The sequence below is a fragment of the Schistocerca americana genome, chromosome 1 (assembly GCF_021461395.2).
Source record: "Schistocerca americana isolate TAMUIC-IGC-003095 chromosome 1, iqSchAmer2.1, whole genome shotgun sequence".
Taxonomy (NCBI): domain Eukaryota; kingdom Metazoa; phylum Arthropoda; class Insecta; order Orthoptera; family Acrididae; genus Schistocerca; species Schistocerca americana.
In genome coordinates, this window is record NC_060119.1 from 395660041 (window position 1) to 395682658 (window position 22618).

Consider the following 22618-nt stretch of genomic DNA (forward strand, 5'->3'; position numbering starts at 1 on the left):
CATATAGATGCATTGCATGGGGGCTTAATTATTTATAGAATGAATGCAAATACTTTTTAATTTTAGTACCTGTCTGTCCGGTTACGCAGTCTCGTAAACGGTTGGCCCTGATTAGCATTAGTACGCAATCTGACTGCATAGAATAACAACAAAGAGTGAGAGAAAACTTCCGTTAACACAATTAATTAATTAAGTCCCCAGCAACTATAAAACCTACGAAACAACAAAACACAAGTGCAGCTGTTCTGTGTGTGGAAGTGTGATTCAACGTACACATCTGGCACGGTTCTTCCTCAATAAGACCAGATATTTTAAACACCATTTATACTGAAGTAGTTAAAAAAAAACCAGAAATACTATAATTGCACATAGAAACCAGAAATACAGTCTAATACAAGAACATGAGCCAGATGCTTTGTTGACTGAACCTGTAACCAATAGGCATTATTGTTTAAAACATTGAAATAATACAAAAAAAGGAATTTTTTACCTTCATATATATTGACGAAAAGCACATTACAGCATCCCCAATCCAACAACATCTGGTGTCTAGCCCATCAAAACAATACTACAACATCTGAACAAGCACTCTCCATGGGAACTTCTCAACAACGACTCACCACTGCTACATCTCAACAAGCACTCTCCACCACGACTTCTCGACAAGCACTGCCAGTGGAGGCGGCTGAATAATACTCTTTGGCGCAATCTCTGGCGCTGTGGCTCAGCGTAGCCACCTTTCATATGCCCCTCCTCCAAGGGCCAGAATTTGATGGTATTTTTGCCAGCATTTGTGGTGAAAATACCACCAAATTCGTCCAAAGAAGAAAAAAAAATTACAGACAAAAATAAAAGATAATATTAATAATTAAATATCACATAACTAGATAAAATTTTGGCTTTGCACTGACCGTTCCATATCCTAATATATAAAATACAGTAAGGAATACAAATGCTTTCATACATGTGATTTTACATAATAGTTTACATAAGTATTATTCAATCAATGGCACCAGCAATGTCAAATAGGTGTGGGTAAGAGACTCATAACATTTCACAAACAGTAAATACACAAAAAAATCAGTTTATACAAATATTCACATAAAATGCTTTCCATAGTTCAATAAACAAGTAGTTGACAGTTCCGGCAGTAGCACCCAGCAATGGTCAACAGGTGCAGACACCAACGAGTGACATTATTTCAGTAGAAACAGTTCCATCAGTGGCACCCAGCAATGTTAAACAGGTACAGACAGCAAGAAGTAACATCATTTCAGTAGAAACAGTTCTAACAGTGGCACCCAGTAATGTTGAACAGGTCCAAACACCAACAAGTGACATTATGTCAGTAGAAACAGTTCCATTAGTGGCACCCAGTAATGTTGAGCAGGTGCAGACGCCAACAAGTGACATTATATCAGTAGAAACAGTCCATTAGTGGCACCTAGCAATGTTGAACAGGTGCAGACACCAACAAGTGACATCATTTCAGCAGAAGCAGTCCATCAGTGGCACTCAGTAATATTGAGCAGGTGCAGACACCAACAAGTGACATCATTTCAGTAGAAGCAGTCCATCAGTGGCACCCAGCAATGTTGAACAGGTGCAGACACCAACAAGTGACATCATTTCAGTAGAAGCAGTCCATCAGTGGCACCCCTAATGTTGAACAGGTGCAGACACTAACAAGTGAAATCATTTCAGTAGAAGCAGTTCCATTAGTGGCACCCAGTAATGTTGAGCAGGTGCAGACACCAACAAGTGACATTATGTCAGTAGAAACAGTCCATTAGTGGCACCTAGCAATGTTGAACAGGTGCAGACACCAACAAGTGACATCATTTCAGCAGAAGCAGTCCATCAGTGGCACCCAGTAATGTTGAGCAGGTGCAGACACCAACAAGTGACATTATGTCAGTAGAAACAGTTCCATCAGTGGCACCCAGCAATGTTGAGCAGGTGCAGACACCAACAAGTGACATTATCTCAGGAGAAGCAGTTCCATCAGTGGCACCCAGCAATGTTGAACAGGTGCAGACAGCAATCCATAATATTCACTATCACTAATCACACTGTTCATTAGAGTTTATCAACAGAAATTAAACATTTCCAAGTGGCACCCAGCAATGTTGAATAGGTGCAAGCACGAACAACAGTTTGAATGCACACACAATTGCTTTTACAAAATTATTATCAATGCTCTTACACTAAACATACAAATTATAATAAACACACAAATGATATCAGATAATTGTCATATTAAATATTACAATACACAAATATCAGTAAACCTATAATATTTGTGGGTGTCAGTGCAAGCCACAACAAACAAGTAAAATAATATTTAGGAGGTAGGTCGGTACCAATTATTTCGGATTAGGAAAGGAAAACACACAAAACACACTCACTCATCTTTCATCCACATTAAGTACTACTGTGTAATTGAATAGTGTTAACTGTTTAAATGCAATTCTGTCCAAAATTTTATGTTCAACTTGTGTATAATGTTGTAGTGGCAGCAATGTATAGCAGTCAATAATAGTTAGTCAACGTCATAGTCATCATGTCAAGACCAATGTTTGCCAAGCCAAATCAAAATGTACGGTTGCTGAACAACTGTCAGTGTGCCAAGATATGCAAATGCTTCCTCTCTCCAAAAAAAAAGTATATACTGCTTAGTGATTAAACAAGGTGTTCTAGTCTGCCATCATCATCCTCCTTGTTCCATATAAACCAACAAACAAACAAAAATATGCTCCTCACTTACTTTACCTCTTATCCACCAAAACTCCAATAATGATCAGCATCACATAATCTTAAGACTTCAATAATACCTCTTACGTTGATACATATAAACCTTATCATCAATATCATTTACCTTACCTCTTGTCCACCAAAACTCCCATAATCATCAACTTCACACAATCTCAATACCTCAATAATACCTCTTCAATACGTCGATACATATAAACCTTATTACCAATATCATTTCACTTCCATAACAACTCTTTCCTCTAGTTAGTCTGAACAAGTACAGATAAAATCCTAGTGCAAACTTCAATTCATCATCCCATAGAATCCGAAGACACAATGTCCACACACAACCTCTGTGTAGTCCATCTGACCCATATCTTCTACTCATTATGAATTATAAAATACATTTTGGTTACCTTGTCCATCATTAAATGAAAGAAATGCATACATGACCACTAACAGCCTTTAGTTTGAATAACTCTCAGTAAGTAAGTACGAGTACGGAGTGTTAATGATCGTAATATTTCGCAGTGTGTACACCACTTTAAGAATCATGGCAAAACAGAAGCAAACATGTGGAGTATTTCTTGTGTCAACTGTCACTTGTTATTTCAATTCCTCACGAAGAATGCGGTGTAATAACTGTCAATGGTCTAAACCTAGTTTTGGTATGTCATGTCGTTAGCTTCCATCCTACTAGCATAAATTTATACAGCTTCCATAAAACCTCCAGCACATGTGACTTCTATGAAGTTTCTTGTACTAATGTCGTTCGTCGAATTATAGCAGTTCATTTTCTTATCTTAAAATATAAAGCACTGAGCGTAAGCAAAACATGCAATAGCGAGTAAATATACCAGTGGAGAACAGAATGTCAACAAGTGGTTGCAGCACAATTCCTACAACGAGGCTCTGCCAAGCGATCAATCTATAATTAATACCATAGTGTGACCTAAGTTCTATGTTTGTACACAGTATATCAGCATTTCTATATACCAAATAAAAGAGTAGTTATGACAACAAAACAGAAATGTGTAAATATGCAATCCATACGCAAAGCAGCAAATATATGTCTTACATAATAAACAGGTCATTAGCATCATATCAGCATAAGCAAAGAAATGTTCATATGTAATCTTAATAAGTAAACATGAAGGCGCAAGCAGATAAATCGCAAAGTGTAACCTACATATATAACCATATCAGCACAACTAATCAGGTGAAAATTATATTTAAATAAATAAGCACTGCAGGCACATAAAAAAAATTATGTGACATCAGTGAAAGAGCATAGCAGCCAAGCGATGCATAATATACATAAGTAACAATCCTGTTCATTAATCAATCATTGTCAAAATCAGTTAATGTACGCAAGCACGTCGCTTCACAAGTAAATTCATAGAACATGAAATTTAGTACAAAGTATGAATCATGTAATCGCGAGCAGCAAATTACGTCTAAAGTACGCACCTAGTGGAAATATGTTACCTGAAAAATAAACTCAATTAGTAGTTACCTTTTTCGTTTATTAGTTTCTTCTTCGAAATTGCATTCTTTCTGAAAATTTCTCGATAGCAAGTCCTCTTAACGTCGGACACACACAGAATTTACCTGAAGGTCTTAAATATTTTATACAACCGTATCCTGAAAAATACTGAACGTTAATAACATAATTTATCAAGTCACTATAGCTTTATACTGAATTTAATCAGAGAAATTAGACTGTGTATTTGTTTACGGCTGTCGGTGCATTCGCACTGAGCGCTCGATCAGCTGTAGGTACGCGTGACGTAGGAAGTAATTGTTTGCGGTGAACGACTGCCATGTGCGGCGCGCAGACTTGACTGTTGCTTTGAGTATGTGCCGCCGCCGGAACACGGCGCGGTATCCTTGCATTCTCCGCGTCTTTACAAGTAACTGTTAGTCTCTCAAAAGTATGTCATTCCACAAAAATTTTAACGTTCGATATATGATGTATTCCCTTAGAGCGCGGAGATTTAAGAGTTTCTACTTCGACAGTGTTATCATGAATAATTTTGCGAATCCTATATGGACCGTTATAAAGCAGAAAAAATTTGCGACACAAGCCTTTTCTTTTGTGAGACAAACGATGAGATTTAATTAACACTTTTTGACCAACTGACAAGGTTTTTAAACGACCAGGACGTTTAGCTGATTTCTCTCTTCTAGCAGCCGCAGATGCAATATTTCGTAGAGCCAGGTTGACAACTTCAGAATGCCGCAGTTTTCGTGAAGGCGGAAAAGGAACGATTACAGAAATGCGAATTGCCGGTGCTTTATTTTTTAATATCAATATCGGCGGTAAAGAAGTTGAATCATTAGGGAGTTCATTCAGAATGTTTTGAAAAATATGAAGATACTGATCCCACGTTCTGTGATTCTGATGACAATAAAGTCGACACAATTTATTGATTTCCTTCATCCATCTCTCTGAAGCGTTAGATTGAGGGTGAAAAAGTGAAATGAAAATTGGTTTAATCTTACGACGCCGTAGAGTACGAAGCCAAATTTTAGAGCGAAACTGTGATCCATTATCTGATATAACCTTATCAACATGACCCACTTCTTTAAGAAAATGTTTGATGAAAGCATTAGATACTGAACGAGCTGTTGCTTTGCGTAAAGGTGTAAAACACACATATTTTGATGTCAATTCCACTGCTACCAAAATGTACGCTAAACCATTAGTAGAACGAACCACTGGACCAAACAAATCGACTGCAGCCATCTCCTTTAATTTCGCTGGAATGATAGGAAACAACGGTGCTCTGTGAGAAATAGTTGGCGGCTTAGCCTTTTGACATAATTTGCATTTGGCAAGAACAGATCGAATACGTTTTTCCATATTACTGAAGTAGCAATTTTCTCGTAATTTATGAAAGCATTTTCTGGGACCAAAGTGTGCATAACTGAAATGCGTATACCAAATCAGTTTATTAACTCACTCATCAGGAATGCAAACTAACCAAACAGAGTTGTCGACCGTTTTTCGTTTAAAAAGAACTTTCCAGATAGTTCGCAAAAACGAGGCGTGGCCAAATTGTCCAATCTAACAAAGCGTCTAAGAATAATACAGACACCAAGGAAACTACGAACATCACGTTTTGTAGTACGAACAGCATAATTACGAATAGCATCTAGTTTCTCTGGATCAGGAAGAATACCTTCTGTAGAAATAATATGACCAAGAAATTTCACCTGAGAACGACCAAATTCAGATTTTTTCCAAGTTCACTGTAATGCCAACTCTTGCAAAAATACGAAATAATGAATCCAAAATTTTGTTGTGCTCACTCCAAGAACGTTTAGCAATAAGAATATCGTCAACATATGAGGTGATATTGTCACGAAGATAAACAGGTAAAATTTCGTTTAAACTATGAGTGAATGCTGCTGAAGATACAGTAAGTCCAAACGGTAATTTCCGAAATCACTTTTGGGTAAAATAGTCATATCCGGTTATTATTTACCGACTCTCTGGATAGATTGATAGTTGAAGAGTAGTTTTGATAGATGCAAAGAATAGTAAAAGAGTAGGCAGCAGTGCAGAAAACTAAAAGGGAAATAGCACCACTACAGCTCGGGGCCCTGTGCACGCTACGGCACATATTCACTTAGGGTAGTGAATTCCCTGAGGACATTAGTAGCCGCACATAAATTCCAGTTTGTGACTTAGTGGCAAACTTGACGGAAGTGCGTACTTAAATTGATCTAACCATGAACATGGATGTATGTCATTCTTAGAATTGCAAAAGATCTTAAATTTCCGAACAGTTAAGAAGTGTTTATAGTCAAAGTTTTCTCCTCGTGGCGACAAAGACCTACCGCATCTGTCCCAGTCCGAACGTTGATTATTGTCAAGTTCGCGCGCCTGGCGCTCTCTTGTTGCTTCTCGTAAATGAAATAAATTATTTTCTTCAAACCCCTCTGCTATCTGTGATTCTAAATTTCTTCTGCTGTCTTTTCCTACGATTTCGTCTTCAATTTGTTTGACTTGCTTCCGCAACGCCTCAAATTTCCTTTTAACGCGTTCATTAAATTTTCCGTGATTTTCAACATGTTTATTAATGTTCTGGTACTCTTCGGTTTCTGCAAATGGTAATGGAGCTGTATCATCTGAATCTCTGTCCCCATTTAAACTAACACTTGTCAGTTTATCTGAAATCTCCTCAACTCTTTCCGATGAGTCACCTATTTTTTGTTTCTGTTTATTTATGTCTTCCGTAAGTGTCGCGACTCGGGTTTCGGTATTGTCACATTTAGTAGTTAACTGTTCATACTGTTGCGTTAAGTTATTTATTCTGTAATTTGGTACGGATTCCTCGATTCTTTCAAGTATTTCTTCCTTATCGTGTACACATTGTAAATTTAACTCTGAAAATTTTTTTACTATCACGCGATCTTTTTCTTCCTGTTCTCCGTCCTGTTCCTCTTGTCTAATTTCTATTGAAATTAAACTATTATTGTGAGCATTCAAAATCGGTTGTACTTCTTCTCTAATTTCTTTCTTTGATTCATCTTTCATGTTTTTGAAACATGTTCTTATTTGTGAGCTTAACCGTGTTGCCATTGCTTCCATTTGTGATCCCAAATTTAATATTGCACTCATCAACTGCTCCATAGTAACTGATTCGAAACTCTTTTCACCCCTAACATTTCCCGCAAAATCAACTTCTTTCGTCATAGCTGTAAAGCTATCTTTGTTCGATACTATTCCAGAATCTTCTGTCGTTAATCACGTATTCTGAAAATAATTTTATGGTAAAAAATTTTGAACTGGTTCCGGACTATTTTCCCTGCTTATTAAATTGTTTTCAACTTCATTATTCATCATACTGTTTTCCTCTGTTGGCGAGTTCGCCATGTTAACAATTTCGTCATTCTCACTATTCATCATTTTTGCCTTTTTCATCGATCGCGTAATCATTTACAAAACATACAAAACTCGTCACTATACGAAAAATAAACACAATAGGACACTTTATCACCAGCAATACCATTCACACGAAATGCTTCCCTCCAACACGATTAACGAACAATTGAAATCTTCACAACTGCACAAAATTGTCAAACGCGTATACAAGACATCAAAAATTAAATTCTGCAAAATACCATTAGAAGAAAGACAAAACAACTACAAATGTTCATTACCAAATCTACACATGCAATATAGACTACAATTCCTAAACTACAAATTACTACAACAATCCTACTATCTGCTATTTTTACAATCAGAAGAATTCCAAGGGACGATCCGAAGCAGCGGTCGCCACGTGCATGGGGGCTTAATTATTTATATAATGCAAATATTTTTTTTTTTAGTCGCTGTCTGTCCGGTTACTCAGTCTCGTAAACGGTTGCCCCTGACTATTATTAGTACGCAATCTGACTGCATAAAATAACAACCAAGAATGAAAGGAAATTTCCGTTAACACAATTAATTAATTAAGTCCCCAGCAACTATAAAGCTACGAAACAAAAACATAAATGTAGCTGTTCTTTGTGTGGAAGTGTGATTCAACGTACACTCTGGCACGGTTCTTCCTCAATAAGACCAGATATTTTAAACACCATTTATACTGAAGTAATTAAAAAAAGCAACAGAAATACTATAATTGCACATAGAAACCAGAAATACAGTCTAATACAAGAACATGAGCCAGATGCTTTGTTGACTGAACCTGTAACCAATAGGCATTATAGTTTAAGACATTGAAATAATACAAAAAAAGGAATTTTTCTACCTTCATATATATTGACGAAAAGCACACTCTGATCATTACAGCATCCCCAATCCAACAACATCTGGTGTCTAGCCCATCAAAACAATACTACAACATCTGAACAAGCACTCTCCATGGGAACTTCTCAACAACGACTCACCACTGCTACATCTCAACAAGCACTCTCCACCACGACTTCTCGACAAGCACTGCCAGTGGAGGCGGCTGAATAATACTCTTTGACGCAATCTCTGGCGCTGTGGCTCAGTGTAGCCACCTTTCAACATGACAGACATATATACATGACAGATGTTTCAGACATGAAAAGGAACGATATAGTTTCATTTTATTAAAGTACTTATGCTTGGTTTTCAAGCAAAATCTCCCATTGAGATTGATTTTTTTTTTTTTTTTTTAATCATCAGGCTGGTTTGAAGCAGCCCGCTACAAATTCCTCTCATGTGCCAACCTCTTCATGTCAGCGTACCACTTGCAACCTGTGTACTCACTTATTTGCAGGATGTGTTCCAATCTCTGTCTTCATTTGCAGTTTTTGTTCTCTACAGCTCCCTCTAGCACCACGGAAGTGTTTCCTTGATGTCTTAACAGGTGTCCTATCATCTTGTCCCAGCTCATCATCCTTTTAGGTAGTAAAAAATGGTTCAAATGGCTCTGAGCACTATGGGACTTAACATCTGAGGTCATCAGTCCCCTAACTAACCTAAGGAGATCACACACATCCATGCCCGAGGCAGGATTCGAACCTGCGACGGTAGCGGTCGCGCGGTTCCAGACTGAAGCGCCTAGAACCGCTCGGCCACACCGGGCGGCTTTTAGGTAGTAGGATTCCTTAAATTCATCTTCGTGACCATCAATCCTGATGTTACGTTTTTCGCTGTTCTCACTTCTGCTGCACCTCATTACTTTCGTCATTCTTCGATTCAGTCTCAGTCCATATTATGTACTCATTAGATTGTTCATTCTGTTCTTCACTTTCACTCACGATTGCAATGTCATCGGCAAATCATATCATTAATATCCTTTGACCTTGAATTTTAATACCACTCCATAACCTTTTTTTTTCCTTTCCATCACTCCTTCGATGAACATATTGAACAGAAGGGGGGGGGGGGGGGGGTAAGACTACATCCCTGTCATGCACCCTTTTTAATCCGAGCGCTTCGTTCTTGGTCGTCCACTCTTATTATTCCCTCTTGGCTCTTGTGTATATTGTATATTACCCGCTTTTCCCTATACCTTACCCATATTTTTCTCAATATTTCAAACATCTTGCACCATTTGACATTGTCGAACGCTTTTTCCAGGTCGATAAATCTGATGAACGTGTCCTCATTTTTCTTTAGTCTTGCTTCCATTATCAATCGCAACGTTAGAATAGCCTCTCTCGTGCCTTTACCTTTTCTAAAGCCAAACTGATCGTCATCTAGCACATCCTCAGTCTTCTTTTCCGTTCTTCTATATATTATTGTTGTCAGCAACTTGGATGCATGAGCTGTTAAGGTGACTGTGCGATAATTGTCGCACTTGTCACCTCTCACACTCTTCCGAATTATGTGGATGATATTTTTCCGAAAGTCAGATGCTATGTCGCCAGATTCATACATTCTACACACCAACGTGAATAGTCGTTTTGTTTCCCACTTCTCCCAATTATTTAGAAATTCTGATGGAATGTTATCTATCCCTTCTGCCTTTCTTGATCTTCTCCAAAGCTTTCTTAAATTCTCATTCTAATACTGGATCCCCTATCTCTTCTGAATCGACTCCTGTTTCTTGTTCCATCACATCAGACAACTCTTCCCCTTCGTATAGGCTTTCAGTGTATTCTTTTCACCTATCTGCTCTGTCTCTATCTCTCTCCTCTGCACTCTACAGCGGAATTCCCGTTGCACCTTTAATGTCACCATCCTTGGGTTTAATGTCGCCAAAGGTTGTTTTCACTTTCCTGAATGCCGAGTCTGTCCTTCCAAATTTTCTTTTTCGATTTCTTCACATTTTTCCTGCAGTCGTTTCTTCTTAGTTTCCTTGCACTTCCCATTCATTTCATTCCACAGCTGCTTCCTTCTTTCATCGATCAGCTGAAGTATTTCTCTGTTACTCAAGGTTTCTTCACAGTTACCTTGTTTGTACCTGTAATTATCTTTCCATCTTCTGTGATTGCCGATTTTAGAGATGTCCGTTCCTCTTCAACCATAGTGTCTACTGGGTTATTCCTGGGGCGCGACTCCTTACAATTGAAGGGCATCTGCAATTTAGTTAGAGTTTGGGGAGAATACCAAGTGGCCTGATGTGTGAATGGGAATTCGGAGTGAGGAGGGAGGTGTGCTAGGGTAGTCTGTGCAGTTGTGGAAAGCCACTGTGCCAGGGTGGCGTGGTGGTCCAAACGGCTATAACGTATAATGCAAACTGAAGCGACGAATGAAAATATGTACCAAATTTAGCGCACCTGCCTAGAGAGCAGGAGGCGTAGGTTCGAATCTCAGCCATGCTAAAAATTCTCATTCGTCGCTTCAGTCTGCTTATATACATGATAGGTTTGAATCTTGCAAAAGTTGTTGGATCCGTATAGTATCATTTGTTTAGTAAAGGATGCAAACACTGCATTCAGTGTTGTTCCTTTTCCACTCAATACAAGGTAATTTCAAGATAGAATATAAGCAAAATAATGATAAGCACTGGAAATAAGACGGTAAGAAATGACTGACAGTTTGTTGAAACAAAGTAACTTTTCATAACAATTTTTGTTAACACAAGTCTTGTTTTCCTTTACGTGAATAATGAAAAAAATTGTCTGGAGGTTGGCTTGTCAGAAGCACTGCTGGTGAGAATGACAAAAGACTCTACATTGTCTACATTTGAGCCGAATTCTCGAGGTAAATGTTGCAATTCTTGCAACACCATATTTTGTCCCTGGAAAGTCTTCCATCCATGGCCACACTTTACATTTTACGACTTATTATTTCAATGCTGGTAATTATTGCCTCCTTCTGCGCTACACCAAAGTTAGTACAAAATATACATCTTTTGATTTGCATCTCCTTGCACTGACCGTGTTTGCAGTTAAAATCTTTGGGATTTGACGTCCGCCAGCTACGCAAAACACGGTTTTTCTCAGTACCCAAACGTGTTTCGGCACCACTGTCCCATCATCAGTTGGTTTTCGTTTTTATTTATTCTTTACATTTGGTGAGCATGAATTTTCTGGATCACTTTTGTTTTAATTATTACAGTTAGCTTGTCATGTTTTCGTGTGTCGAGCACTTCCATTCTCCGCATCATACTGAGATGTTGTAATGCATACGTAGCTATATTAAGTATTTTCCACAAATAACGTAGTAAAACGCTTTTCACTACACCAGAACACTGTCCAGAAAATTCATGCTCACCAAATGTAAATAATTAATAAAAACGAAAATCCACTGATGATGGCACAGTGGCGCGCAAACATGTTTGGGTACTGAGAAAAACGGTGTTTAGGGTAATTGGCGGACGTCAAATCCCAAAAAATTAGCACAAAATATTTAATACCTTCATGAGCGCACCAATATATGACGTCATCGACCGCTACTAGCTGGCTATTTTTTACAGTTCGGTCTCTCTCCTGCCCATAAAATACTTTCACAAGACGAAAATGACAAGGCAGACCTAGCGTCCCTATCTCGACGGTGAGCTCTGTGCCAGTCCACTGTGAATTTGCTCTCACTGAAACAGAACGACAAGAAACAAGGCCCAGCCATCATCTGGCCTAAAGGTTTCCACACTTCTTCGACCGAATACTATTTTCGTAAGAGTAAAATATAGCATCCACATGAATATATCAGACTTTAAAACTCCAAAACACTGTCACTGCGGTAGGCATGCTGTTTGCATTCCGTGCTGAGACAGCTTTTGTTATGGCTGTACTGCTCCCTAAATGCTGATGCCTTTGTTGAGACGACGTTGCGGTCGATATGAAAAGACTGTCAAGCAATTTCTCGATAGCTAATGGATGAAAAAATTAATTTTTGCACACTTTACAGTCTAATATCCTTATTCGATAAAAAACTGAATTTTTTCGTTATCCGCCGTACTTACAGCATTGGATCAAATTACGTAAAACATTGTGCGAAACAGTAAAGATTTTGCAGAGGTAAGAACTATGCATGTGATTCATTTTAGCTCATATGTTGTACTGAACGAAATGTTGATATCATATCAGAATTTTATTCAAAACCGAGCGTAGAAGAATATCTCGTTTCGTTCTCGAGTTATTGGATTTCACATCCAAAAGACGATTGCGTGCAAGGCACCAAATACACGTCCTCGCGCGTCGCGAATCATGTGGTCATCATAATAGTCACGTCTCATAAACCAGATATCGAAAAGAGGTTCTTTGGAAATTAAATCACGCAACGAGGTACATATTTTGCATCATGAATACTCCAAACGTTTTGACTGACTGTGGAAGTAATTCGTCCAAGAGTGAGATGTCGGGGCTCAGGACACTTTCATACGCCCACAGCACTTTGGGAAAACCTAAGCGGCGCATGTGTCCACGTCCACAACAGCTAGTGTGCGACGTACCAGGAAGTACTCGTATATACTTGCCCACAGCAGCGAAAGGATTAAGTAAATAACAATGAAATAAATATGCACTTGCTGATTTCAATATACTTTTACAATGATTTGATAACATCTCTCATCTTGTAATTACATTTAACTAATCAGTAATAAATCGTGTCAAACAGTGACAGGGACACTAGGTAAATATAAAATACATCACATTTCTTGCTACGCTAGGTCAATGGTCGTCTCCACAGACTCCATCACTGAGATGAAGGGTGGCTCGAATGCTGTAGCACGCCACGGACGCAGGCTAGTTAAAGCAGTATTATGCTATGGGAAACATCCTCCCGCACTTGCATGGGACCTGTGGTAGTAATCAGAGAAACGCTGACAGTTGCGGAGCACCTGCAGCCCTTCATGCTTGATGTCATTGCCGACAGCGATGTCATCTTTCAGCAGTATAATTATCCGCGTCTCGGATTCAGAACCATGCTACAGTGGTTGGAGGAGCATTATAGTGAGCTCACGTTGATGTCTCTGTGACAAAATTCACCAAATACTATAGAACACTTCTGGGTCGCTGTCGGGCGCCATCACAGCGTACACAAATCAGCGGCCCGTTATTTATACGAATTACATGGTATGTGTGTAGACACTTAAGGCCACACACCTCCAAATATTTACCAACATCCTGTCGGATCCTTGATATGCTGACTCTGTGACGTGTTTCGTTCCAAAGACGGACGAACAAGCTATTAAGAAGGTGGTCATAATGTTACAGCTTATCAGTGTAAAGTTAGGATTGCTACCGGTTTCATTGTTAATATTCAGTTTCCATTTCAGTGTGAAAGTTATTTTCGCCTATGACGCACTGACTTAGTACAATCATTCTCATAAATTAAGGATATTGCTGATACATGCTGAAACAACGCTCTGGTGGGCGGTTTGCAGGTTTAAATCACCTCGGGGTATTACCATGTGGTGCATTTGACCTGCGGTCGCCGCACGGTGGCGCTGGCAGCAGTCCACACGGTGCAGCGAGTAAGTGTGCAGATATTTTCAGACGTGCTAATGGTGAATGTGTGTTGAAATTGGCTCAAAGAACATATATTGATAACGTTATGAGGGTTAGAATACTAGGGCGACTGGAGGCTGGTCAAACACAGCAGGTCGCAGCACGGGCCTTCAGTGTGCCACAAAGTGTGATCTAAAGATTATGGCAATGATTCCAGCAGACAGAAAACGTGTCCAGGCGCTACAGTACGGGACATCCACAGTGCACGACGCCACAAGGAGGACGATATTTCACCATCAGTGTCCGCAGACGGCCACGGTGTACTGCAGGTAGCTCGGGACCTTACTGCAGCCACTGGAACAGTTGTCTCCAGACACACAGTCTACAGAGGACTGAACAGACATGGTTTATTCGCCCAGAGACCTGCAAGGTGCATTCTACTGACCGCTTGTCACAGGAGAGCCCTTAAAGCCTGGTGTCAAGAACACAGTACATTGTCATTGGAACTGTGGTCCCAGGTTATGTTCACGGACGAGTCCTGGTATAGTCTGAACAGTGATTCTCGCCGGGTTTTCGTCTGGCGTGAACCAGGAACCTGACACCCACCCCTTAATGCCCTTGAAAGGGACCTGTATGGAGGTCGTGGTTTGATGGTGTGGGGTGGGATTATGATTCGTCCACGTACACCTCTGCAAGTCTTTGACAGAGGAACTATAACAGGTCAGGTGTATCGGGACGTCACTTTGCACCAGTATGTCCGGCTTTTCAGGGGCGCAGTGGGTCCCACCTTCCTCCTGAAGGATGATAACTCACGGCCCCACCGAGCTGCCATCGTGGAAGAGTACCCTGAAACAGAAGACATCAGGCGAGTGGAGTAGCCTGCCTGTTCTTCAGACCTAAACCCCATCGAGCACGTTTGGGATGCTCTCGGTCGACGTATCGCTGCACGTCATCAAACCCCCAGGAGCTCCGACAGGCACTGGTGCAAGAATGTGAGGCTATACCCAAGCAGCTGCTCGACCACTTGATCCAGAGTATGCCAATCCGTTGTGCGGCCTGTGTGCGTGTGCATGGTGATGCGTGTGCATGGTGATCATATCCCATATTGATGTAGGGGTAAACGCGCAGGAAACAGTGGCGTTTTGTAGCACGTGTTTCGGGACGGTTTTCTCAACTTATCGCCAATACCGTGGATTTACAGATCTGTGTCGTGTGTGTTCCCTATATGCCTCAGCTATTAGCGCCAGTTTTGTGTAGTGCCACGTTGTGTGGCACCACATTCTGCAATTATCCTTAATTTATGAGCATGAGTGTACTTTTCGTTGCAGCTATAACTCTGGAAAGTGATAGTGTGGTCAATTGAAATCAAATTTTACCAGCTGTCAGCGGCGCAGTGGCGTATCCATTCATCATGTACGTCAGCGGGTCTGCTTTTAATGTATTAAATTATTTTAGTGTGTGATATTGTTTGCCAGTGTCCTATTTCTCTGTTTTCTCCACAATATGGTATCAATATTTCTACATTGGGATATAAGTAATTTGTTCCACTGACTTGTTAATAGTGTGCACAACACTTTCAGTCGCTCCACCGTTTTTCCCGAACACTCAAGATAAGTGAACAACGGCTTCATTCACCATTCTGCACATTTAGAATTCAAAATAAATCTTTCCCAATGTACATAAAACGTGCGAGCATTTATTCCCTATTCCCATCTTCTAATAACATTGTGATTCACTTACAGGTCTATCTGCAGTTAATTTGATATGATTTATTGCTCATTTAGAGACCTGTTGCCTTGCTTCTTATAAAAAGTCGTTAATTTTATACCTTTTAATATAGATTGCAAAATATATTCCATATTACAAATAGAAATTTTTGTTTTGAGCAACTACAATGGAAGTAATAATAAATTAAAAATACGTTAGTAATTGAAAGAAAAAAAAGCACAAAAATAATTATATTTTAAGAAGAATGATGAAAGATGATAAGACTTGGATAGAAAGAGAGAGAGAAGTGTTATCCTATCTGAGCCAGCCTGGTCTGGATGCCTGGAACTACTTCTAGCCTTGCAGACCTTGTTGGCTACAGTTTAATTTACAGATTTTCCAACCACTATTTACAAAAGCACTATCTATTAAGTACATTGTGCAAAGCGCAGTGACGTGTGAGTGTAAAGTATGTCATTTCTTGGGGTTACTAATTAATCTTCAGTTCCTGTATTATGTGTCTTGAATTTTAACTGTTAGGTTGCTTAATACTAGGAGTTCAGTTACAAGTGTTACATCCAGACAGCGGTATAATGACCGCGGGATAGACATGCCTGCTGTTATCCTTAAGCTGGAACAGATTTACACGGTTGACTGCATTACACAGTTTATTATAATACAGTTTATTATTCTAGATGTTGTGTAAGGTTGTCCGCGGTGCATGTTGAAGAAAGTGTTCACCGACTGAGTGAGTGTATGTTTTGATACTGCTGTGTGCGTTGTTGTACGATTTGCAGCTGCTGTTTAACGTGCTTCGTGTGTGTTGCAGTATTCTGTTATACGGCCGTGTCTGTTTGTAGTCGTCGTGTAATATCCTTGAGACATCATCAGTGATTCTATTAATTATATCCCACTCGACTTCGTCTCTTACTGCCCGTATCATGTTGCTGTCGTACTGCGTTGGCATCTGATGTGTTGCTCCGTATCGGTGACAGTGAAAAAATATGTGTTCCGGGGATCCTAATTCCGACATGCACAGGTAGCACTCTGGCTGCGCCTACGCGGTGTGGGTGAGCAGGTTGAGGGCCGTGACTTGTCAGAAAGTGAACGATACCTCAATTGGGACTGATATGGTTGAGTCTCAGACGTTGCCAGATGTCCAGGAAGAAATGATATTCGCTACGGCCGCTATCACTTAACTCATATTCCCTTTGCCAGGTATCCAACCGCCATTTAACGAGTTGGCCCTTATAGGTAATCTTCTGTCCGGTAATCTCAATTATCTTAGCCTGTCTACCCCTCTTCAGCCAGTACATTGCAACACGAAACTGAACGGTTATGTCAACAGGGAAAGTTTCAAACATCAAGCAGAGCAGTTCCACTGACGTGGTGGTGAAAGCTGCTGGGAGTCTTACCAGGGCCCTTCTCTGCCTCGCCGCACGATGTTCCCATTCGTCACCTGTCGTACTCGGTGGGTACATGCACGGGCTGCAAAACAGACCACAGCCTCAAACAGGGCACAATAGAAAGTTCTCAGTGTTTGTAATGGTATTCTGAAGTGTGTTATGTTGAGTCTGGCCAGCTTGTGGATGACCTTACCAGCTCTGTCAGTCGTTGTTTTGATGTGATCGTCAAAAGACAATCGTTCGTCGAGCTGCACACCAAGATACTGTGTTTTACGTTGTCTGCGTATGCTAATGTAGTGTAGTTTTATGGCTCGATTACTTTTTTGTGTAAAGCCATCTCAAGTTTATTATGTTAGCACCACTCACTGATGCTTGTGAAGCCGGCCGCTGTGGCCGAGCGGTTCTAGGCGCTTCAGTCCGGAACCACGCGGCTGCTACGGTCGCAGGTTCGAATGCTGCCTCGGGCATGGATATGTGTGATGTTAGGTTAGTTAGGGTTAAGTAGTTCTAAGTCTAGGGTACTGATGACGTCAGATGTTAAGTCCCATAGTGCTTAGAGCCATTTGAGCCATTTTTTGATGCTTGTGAGTAGTTGTATTGACCGGCGTTCGAGTTGCGCTCTTGAGTTCGCGGAAACCACCACCAGGAGGTCATCTGCATATGGAACAGCAGCGTTCGCCCGATTATCCCCTGCTAGTTGATGTAGGAAGGGTTCAAAGGTGATATCCCAAAAGACGGAGCCACAGATTGATCCTTGCGGGAAACCTTGTAATGTTGTTCCTTTAATTTGTTCTGAAAGCGGTGCTGATATTCAAGACCATACAAGTGGGTTAAAAGCTGTGAGCTAAGTGAGGAAGTTAACCTTGCATTACTGCGCAACTGTTTCACCAGGTATCCAGTCTACCTTACCAAATTCCCAACCAGACTAACATTAATTATAATCTTTTAGTACTCATCTTACGATAACCGGTGATATATATATATATATATATATATATATATATATATATATATATATATAAAATCAATGTTAAAACAAATGTCTAAATATAAACAGATTTATTTCTTTTATTTAAATTGTCTTTATATATATATATATATACATAAAAAGACAAATATATATATATATATATATATATATATATATATATATATATATATAAAGACAATTTAAATAAAAGAAATAAATCTGTTTATATTTAGACATTTGTTTTAACATTGATCATTGTTCCGCTAAAATTTCAGCACATCAAACTTGATTCATAACTAAACTGGTGCCTTATTTAGGATTGTGAAAATGTGAGTTTGTAATCTTACGGAACACATCAAATATGGAGCCAAGACTGGGAGACTGCATACAGCACTGCATTCACAAAATAGCACACGAAGAACGTTGAAACATATGCAAGAGGAAATTAACCACAACCAACCGATTCAATTTTCACCCAAAGAAGTTACGTTCGTAGCGCAATCCTGTCCGTCACGTAATTACCACACACTGTTATACTAAATTCATACTAACTCTCTGTGAAATCTTCCCGAAAAGATTAGCTGAGGGCTACTTTGATGATTACACCACATGCTTCACGTGGTCAACTTGGTTTACACAAAGAGTGTAACTTCACAATAATTATGATAATTAAAACAAATTAGATCGAAAAGCAATTTACAAAAGAAAAACCTCGAACTGGTTACTATCGTCTTACTATCAACCTGATGAGTCAAACAGTTGTATAAGCACGTGGTACTGGTCTCACAAAGTACACCCCACGTGGGTTGAACATAAAGAAAAGTTGCTATAACGAAAAATATTGTCAAGACGAGACGTTATAATCTCACACACATTCGCATTTAAGATTGATGATCTTAGAGTTACTGATCAACACGTGGTTCCACTTTACTCACAAAGTAGTGACAAAGCAACTACTGGAAGATATTCTGAACTTCACACTCGAAATACACTGTGTTGCAATTTAAGATAACATTAGATATTTTAGATCCAAACCTGAAATAGAGGTGATTAAATTTCAAGTTAGGCTGAACTTAAGAAATCCATTGTCCTACGGACTTAGCAGAGACGCGCTTAGCCGGAGATTTTACCACTTCAGACGCTCGCCGCGGACAGACTGACCTGGGCCCCTAACCGAGCGTGTGTAACAGATACAACCGGAAGTGACCAGAGAGGCAGCTTCCTATACCAACATGACAAGGGACTGACAGGACCATACTAAGAATAGAGACTTCTCTGCTTTTAGAAGGCGTAGCTACCTGTTCCGACGTTGGTCCTACTGTTCTCTAGCAGGCAGGCTTGTCTGCTACCATCAAGCATGCAACTAGAAATACATTTGCTCATTCATACTCTCAGACAGAAGGGAAGGGGGATGACAGTATCTTATCATATACAGTATATAAAAGAAAGTGGATGTAGATTCCGTATGAGACTGTGTGACATGAATTACATATAAACTGTGTTTTAAAGTGTAGTAATGTGACAGATCGTTCTTTCTTATGTGTAAAAGTAACACGTTCCACTGCTCAGTCTCCTCCCAGATAGTCAGAAACACCACAGTAAATTTAGAAAAGGAATTTATGCCATAAATGACAACATATGTAAGAAATTAACATGAAAGGAATCCAACAGAGACCTTTCATAGCCCCAGCGCTCCGGGAAAAGACTGTGCAGGGAATTTTCAGGCCATGCTGGGACATTCCCAAGCAGGCTTCTCACACCCAACTTAAACCAAAAATGTAAAGAAAAGGCAAAAGATCACCAGCTACTTGCTAAAGCACAATAATTTCAACACATCTTTAGAATCTACCAATTTCAAAGAGAAAAATAATCTGTGACACCTATTTAAAAGATAGGTCAGCAAGTAAAAACAATTGTTCCTGTGTAATTAATATGAAAACAATTTCTGGTGGTTACCCTTATGGAGTTCACCAGTATTTGCTCATTGCAAGAGCCAACTGATCACAGGAAAATTTATGACTGTGTATTAACAAGTAAAATTTATGAAAATAGCATAGGTGCCACAGCAATTAAAAATAACATGAAAATAACAACAGTATTATAAAGCAGAACATTAGAATGCAGAATCCGTCCTGTGTCAGTGGTCGGAAGTGCAGCCCTTTGTGCTTCCTAAGTCAGTCAGAATGTGTGCTTTATAATCCACATTCCGCTCAACAGTGCTAAGGTGGAAGGCCTCAGTTGTCTGTCTCAGTCTGTATTTTTTTCCACTATTTCTTATCTCCCACTCAGCCTAAATGACTTCATGGTTGAGCACATAGCTACTAATCGAGAAATTACACATCTGCACGTACATCAGGAAACCATAAGACTGCATCTATACATCAGCGAGTTTGGATTCACCGCAAGCATGAGTTGGTGAAAATCTATAAATACTCCTAGCTTGACATACGAAACTAGTAAAATGGTTCAAATGGCTCTGAGCACTATGGAACTGAACATCTGTGGTCATCAGTCCCCTGGAACTTGGAACTACTTAAACCTAACTAACCTAAGGACCTCACACACATTCATGCAGCAAAGGAAACGTTTCATTCCTGTCGTTGACTCTTTGCTGCAAAGCTTCTGTTTTAATCTTTTTTTGTTTTTTTTGTTCTTTTTTGTTTTTTTAACTTTTTTAATATACAAAAAAGTTTTTTAAAAAATTGTTTGTTTCCACTATTCTTTGCGTGAGATATCTCGCTTATTGACGGCACTCAACGCTCGTCTTCTCGAGGGTTGCTTATTACGGTATACCCCAAGCATGTGCTTGGTCTCGTTCCATTTTCCCCATTTGTATGTTATCTCCTATGTCAGCAGTTGTCTTCTCTTAGCACTGAGTGCCCAATTGCCGGATGCCACACACTGGTTGTGATGTGGAGTATATGGAAGTGAAGGAAAAAAAATACATAACACACTGCCATCAACGTTATGAACAGTCGGATGCAGTGCCTACATCTACTTCTTCGTTCATTGTTCGTTTTTTTCATCGTCTTTATCGTTCATAGTGTCGTTATTCTCAATGCTGGTATATAGTTCGCGAACTTTTGTCTGTATTTATCATCCTTCGTCAGCAGTTGTGCTTGTGTGACTAGGTATACTGTGTAGCCCCGGTAAGATGGCGCATCTTCGGCTTGAATTAGGTAATGCAGAGTATGTCCTGTCAGCCATGTCCATGTATTTTTCTTCGTGATGGGGTAGTAACTACCATCAGGTTGCAACAACGATGTGATGGAGATTGTCTGTCTAGCTGCCCTGCAGATAGAGGCAAGGTTCATTCTGCACCATTCCCAGACCAATTTATTTTCTCCGCAGACACATCTGTGTTGTAAGTTGTCTATGAGGGTCCAATCCCCACATCGGTCAGTTGCCGACAATCGTATTCTGTGTAATTTTTCTTTCGTAGGTATGGTCTCATAAACTACTTGATACCACGTTGATCTGATATTTGTTCCGAGCACTTTGTTGTGGATGTTCTTCCAGATTTGATCCAAATCCCGCAGGGGATATTTTGTTTCCATGCGGTTTACTCTTCCACCAGTATTCATTATCCGATATAGTGGGCGGTTGTAAGGTCCTGTAGTGGTGCGCTCAGTTTCGCTCGGAGGTAACTAGCTTCGTGCAGAAACATCCGGATGTGGTTGGCTTTGTAGTGGGTTTCCCCCAGGTTTATCGGTATACGTCCGTAGGGCCATATGGAGCGCGCTGTCTAGGTAGTCTGCTGAATAATTCTCCGTATAAGAAGAGCCTTGCATTGAATGTCAACATCTATTAGCCCTAGGCCCCCTTTCTCTGGTGGGAGAGTAATAACATTAATTCCCACTTCGAATATTTCGCCCCTCCAAATATACCAACCAATTGCCGTCATTATTTGCTTGCAAATGCTGTTGACCACAGGGATTGTCTGCCCTACATACCATATTTTCCAAAGTATCATTTTATTGATAAACTGTACTCTTTGTATGAGGTCCTGTTCCTGCCTTTACTTTGCTGGAGACAACCTCTCGTCATAGTCAGAAGCTCCTGCCAGTTGTTCGTAGTAGTTTTCAGAGGGCAGCGACACATTCGTATTCCCAACAGCTTGATACTCTCGTGTACTACATATGGGCAGTTGTCATCGATTCTAAACCCTCTGCCGACCGGCATTAGTTTAGTCTTTCTATAGTTGAGCTGTGAGCATGAGGCTCGTTCATACTCCCGTACACTATAAGTGACTTCTTGTAGGTCTCGCTCCGAACGTACGATGACACTTACGTCACCTGCGTATGCCCCACATTTTGGGGTCGTCGCATACAAGGTTAAGCCCTCAAGTGTACGGTTCAGCAAAAGGACAAGTGGCTCAATGGAAATGACAATAAGAGGTATTGACATGGGGCACCCTTGTCGTACAGATCGCTCAATAGTTATTTTCCGGGAGAGT